Consider the following 6,000-nt stretch of genomic DNA (forward strand, 5'->3'; position numbering starts at 1 on the left):
GGCTAAATTCCATCGGATAAGGAGACATTAGCATTGTAGATTCAATTCAAACGCACGCCTCACAGTATCTCCTTGTCCTGGTTAGGAATAGGACTTCACATGCTGGCTTGGAAATGCGTAGTTTGTAATTCCTTCCAGACTTGAATATCTCATCACTCTCATAGATCAAGGCATCAATCACAATTTCAACCCCTAACTTAACTTGGAACAGAATTGAAATCAAGCAACAATCGTATACAACTATACTATAATCCGAATGAAATTTTCGAGTTCCGTCAGTTCAAGAAGTACTTCAAAGTCTTAATTTCATAATAGAAAAAGTTTGGTTAAAAAATAAGAACCTTCAATTTTGAAACAAAATAAACCATGTGTTATAGCAATTAGTGATTTTGTCTCAAATCAAGCGAAGATCGTATACACTAATCCTAATAAGATTTTCGAGTTCCGTCAGTTCGAAAAATACTTCGAAGACATGATTTGATAATAGGAAAAATTTGGTTAAAAAATAACAACCTTTAATTTTGACCAAAAAAACTGTACATGTGCTATAACAAGAGATTTTGCATAAAATCAAGCAAACATTGTATAATTGTTAGTGATGAAAATTTTCATCATTAACACTAATCTGAATGAGATTATTGAGTTCCGTCAGTTCGAGAAGTACTTCAAAGTCATGATTTGATAATAAAAAAAGTTTGGTTAAAAAATAAGAACTTTCAATTTTCACCTAAAAAAACCGTACATGTGCTGTAACAAGGGATTTTGCTCAAATCAAGAGAACATAGTATAACACTAATCCGAATGAGATTCTCGAGTTCCATCAGTTCGAGAAGTACTTTAAAGTCATGATTTGATAATACAAAAAATTTGGTTAAAAAATAAGAAAATTCAATTTTGAACAAAAAAAACCGTATTATGCTATAGTAAGGAATTTTGTATGAAATCAAACGACGATCACATACACTAATTCAAGTGCGATTTTCAAGTTCGGTTAGTTCCAGAAACATATAGAGTAATTGATACGAATTGATGGAATACATGTTTAAAACAAATGGACAAGGTTTTGTTAGACATGAATTGACATAGTTCGACTTCCATGGTAGGAACTACCACTGTCTCTCCGATCCTCTAATTCAAGTTATTCAACCCTCTGTGGTCATAAGCAAAGACACATGCAAAAGACAAACATTATGTTAAACTCAAAACTTGATATTTAACGACCATATACAAGGTTGATTTGCTAAACTCTGTGAGCAGATTAATTACTGTATAAATGATTATTATCTATGTTTTCGATCAGTTTCAGGGTCGATAAACAGATTAAGCAAAATCCATGTAGGCTGAAGGTACCTAAGTAAGGCCACTGAAGAAGCGAGCAAGGAAGACAGACAAACCCTAGGCCAATGAAGAAGCGAGACAAAAGAGTTAATAAGTAAGCTTGGTGGCCAATGAAGAAGCCAGACAAAAGAGTTAAGTACGTAGAGGAAGACAGACATACCCCCTGTGTGCCATGAACAAGAATTCTGATGCAGCTGGCTTAGGCATGAATAAGGTGAGACTGAGACAGAACCACCGACAGATCCCAATACCAAGATCGATACCACCCTATATACAAAATTATGAGAGACTTTTCTTCCAAACAAACAAACAAACAAATGTTAGTTATAGTTTTTGGATATTCATTTTTGTGCTTAGCTCAAACTAACAGCTTAGCTCAAGTTCCTAAACAGTAACAGAAACAGGGGCATTGATATTTGAAGCCCCCTAATACCAGAAACTGTTTAATTTGGTTTAATTAAAACCAAATTAACAGTAACAATACTATCAGGTTAGGCAGAAAGCATATCGATGATGTCGAAAGTGAAAAACGACAAACAGTAGGCGAGGAAACAAAGGGAAGAAAAAGCAGTCAACGTCGGGCTAACGTCATGGGCGAGCAACAAAGGCTGAGCAAAGCCGTCATGCATGTCGTTTGCTTTAACGGCTCAAGGAGCTAAAGCTTATTAATTAGCTCTCAAAAGTCGCATATTTATATTAGCAGTAATTTTATACCAAAGGCAAGCCAGATGCCAATTAAATATTGCGTCAGATTTTGCTCTCGACGACGACATACATCATCATCATCATCGTCACCTTCTTCCTCCTCCTCCTCCTCCATTGATTAAGCTCTCTGCTGGGTATCTGCTTCTGTGTACAGAAGCTCAGAAAATGTTTGTCCAACTTACACAGTTGCAGCTAGCTTCAATTACTTGCTGACCTAATTTTGCCGCACTTATTTTATGTGTTCATGCCGCTCCTCCGGCCGGGGACCCCTTTATAACGTATCACTACTTAATGCTGAAAATAAGTTGTATACACTCATTCCGCTAATTAATAATGTTCTACCTTCTTCAATAACCTACATGCGGCACGTATATTAATTCGCCGCGCGCTTAATTATAATTCCCAATCATTTCCTACATTATATACACAATAAGCTGAACTTGACGGTGTCTCCCTTCCGAGAGTAATGCATGCTTGTCCGGCGGCCAGTATCATCTTTTTTATTTAATTTACAGTATGTGTTGGTGAATATTGCCTTACCAATTAAAAGTTTTTAGATACAGAACACCGTACCAGCCTAGATATATTTCCAAAACGTATAAACATTAATTTATCGATCACCTTGTGTTTTATTAATTTGTTAAGTGATGAACTGATGCATGATATAGAATAGAAGTATTAATGTAAATATACAATCAGATTTCTTAGTTTCTTGATGTATGGAAGTTTCGGATAACCCTAACAAATTATGAGAAACAGCGGAAATTCTTCAGTCCATCGGGTGAGTTTTCACCAAGGTGATGTGATAGCATCATAACATCTTGTTTTAAACCTATTGTTAGTGGACTTTTGGACTTGACTGAAATAAGAGGTTATGAAGTTGTCACGTCATCTTGGTGAAAACTCACCTTTGTGGACTGAAGAACCTCAGGAGAAACATTGATAACCAGTATTTGCCCACATGCATGCATTATATGAGAGTCACCGGCTTTTCGATCACCATGACATGCATGTTGACATGTTCTGTGCTTCTATCTTCTCCCGCCTCACTAGCCCTAATCTCACATCTCATCTCAATACCCTAGCCTCACAACGGGAAGATTGTCCATTATTGATATTCCAATGCAAAGACTACTATTAATCAAGCTATTAATTTTCTCTGTAAGGACATACTTGTTCAATCGAAATTTCACATGTCCACCGTATACTCTGTAGGTACTAACGTGTAGATCATCTATGTAAATTTTCAGCTAATTTGATAGTCGTTAAAGCAATCAAACTCGATTAAAATAATGGACGAACTGAATTCTGTCTAACTTGAACCGTTCATGTTTATAATAGAAAAATGCAATTTTGAGGGCATTAACGAGTATCAAATTGGCTGAAAATTTATAGTGATGATCTATACATTAGTAACTAAAGACTAGACGGTGGAGGTCTGAAAATTTGATTAAAAAATAAGTTTAAATTAGAAATCCACACTATAAAAATAAATAAGGACATTCTTAACCGAGAATGATTGTAATCTTGCTTACGTTTGGTTGGGTTAAGCAGATTAAGAATGTTTAATTACCGGTCAATTAAAAACAGGATAATAAAATCGATAGACACCAATGGAGCAAAGGGACAAATGGTACAAGTCCTAAAAGCTAAACGCTAAAGCAAAGGAAGCTTGCATAGAAAAGGAGGATTATTTTGGTTGACGTTATGATCTTGCACAGTGGTTCAGGCTCTAGCTCTCTCTCAGAGTCTCATCTCCCAATAAGGAGGGGCTTATTTATCTCCTCGAGTCCTCGACTAGGATATCCCATCCCACTCCCGCTTTATTTGCCCTCTGTTGGTTCAACCAGAAATGGTAGACTGATCGTCCATACAGAAGTAGATATGCGTTGGGACAGAATTAAAGCCTGAGGATTCGATCACGCTCGATCTTGTTGTTACTTTTTACTGTATAGTCAATACAACCTTTTACGTACGTCTGAAAAATATATATGCAGGCAGCAGGTCTTTATTAATTTTTAGCTTCCCAATTAATATTCGTAATACCTACCCGACCGATCCATCGATCATCCCCCACCTTTGGATCAAACTGACAAACGGTACAGGTCGATTACTTCAGCTCAAAAGAATTGATATTGACCGATGGATACAGTAGTATTGACCAGATTAACAATGAAGCAAAGGTGCGTGTGGGGAGAGCAAGAGAGACAGTCTTCAGGGTTTTGATCTGATGCAGATGCCCAGAGCCAGAAGCATGCATGCATGCATGTTGAGGCATTTCAATGCTTTAATTGTACGTATGCCTTTCCAGACCAACCCCTATCTACCAACATACGGCTACATCCGGCGTGGGTTACATTAATCCAGGCTCTGTGTACGTCTCTGTAACTAGCTAGCTTGATCGTGCGTACCTTTCACATACATACGTATACATGCAGTAGTTGTCGTGTCTACGTACGTACGTTCACATATATAGTTGTCATTTCTATGTACGTATATAGTTGTCTAGTATTGTTGCAACTGTACTGATATCCGTACACGTACTGCATCCTGCACCATGCATGTACATCGATTTATATCCATACGTACATTGTACATATATACATGGGTAAGGAGGAAGATTATTTACTCTTGGGTAAAAAATGCGTAATTAATAACAGGCCAGGCGTACGTACGTACGTACGTACTACGTAGCAAATTAAAGAGGGGTGTCGAGTATTTCTGACAACTGTGATTCAAAGCAGAATCGAATAATATCATTTTCTTTTTCTTCAATTAATTCCCTCCCCCGGCCAGCTGCTGATACCTCAGCTGTCTCTGGATCTCCCTCCCAGTCCCAGCTGCTTGCCTTATTGCCCAGCTGCTGCACTGCACCTCGTATTAATGTACGTATTTACTTCCCCCCTGCGCGTATATATGCACGTAATAAATTAAAGCCGGCCATGCCAGCGACCCAAAGGCCCGAAAAATGCATCGAAGAAAACCTTCCTTTTTTCTTCTTAAAGGAACTTCATGTACGGACACTACGTCCCTTTTTAAGCTCTCTATCTCTTCTGCATTGCATGCATTCGATCTCTCTGCTGCTTCGTTTTTGTTTAACATATTTCTGGGTCTGCGGGGGGGTTTTTATGCTTTAGCTTTAATACCAGTACGCGGAAATTCATATTATTATGTTCCATATGTGATACCAGAATAGTGAAAAAGTTGCTGCTACACGGTGAACATGCCGCGTACATGTCTAAGCATGCGTGCTGGAACCCATGAACCCTTAACATGTGCCCCACTTGCTCCTTCCTCGTATATAGAATTCTAGAAAATGTTTTACTTAATTACAATCGAATAAGCTTTCATTTGTTCCAAGTTAATTAGCTCAATTGTGTTCTCTATTTTCTACGTTTAAATATTTCAACTTGCCAATGATGGAATCCGTAAATCATTTTTCAGTTTGTGATATACATAGTCACGGAATATAGAGCTTTATTCCTTTTCTCGATTAACAAGAATATACATATGTGAGCACATTCTTGTTCCAATATATTATACTTGATCGGATTAATAATATATACGCGATGATAATGAAAACTAATAATGACATAATCCCTACATGGATATGGGAACAACAAGTAAGATACCCACCCTAGTCTAGTGTCTGCAAAGAGAGAAGTTGTTTTAGATCGATAATTAAGAAGAAAAAAGACGCCGCCCAAAATCAAAGATATATACCGGGCATATATAATCAAACTTGTATTATTAAGCATCCCCTAATCAATTAGTAAATTAGCGACATACGTGGAGGTCCAGTAGATCCGAAAATTCGACCACATCCGAGATCGATTTGATCATTAATTCTAGCTACAGGAATATATAGAGAGAGAGAGAGAGAGAGAGAGAGAGAGAGAGAGAGAGAGAGAGAGAGAGAGAGAGAGAGAGAGAGAGAGAGAGAGAGAGAGAGAGAGA

The sequence above is a fragment of the Fragaria vesca genome, linkage group LG6 (assembly GCF_000184155.1).
Source record: "Fragaria vesca subsp. vesca linkage group LG6, FraVesHawaii_1.0, whole genome shotgun sequence".
In the NCBI taxonomy this organism is placed as follows: domain Eukaryota; kingdom Viridiplantae; phylum Streptophyta; class Magnoliopsida; order Rosales; family Rosaceae; genus Fragaria; species Fragaria vesca.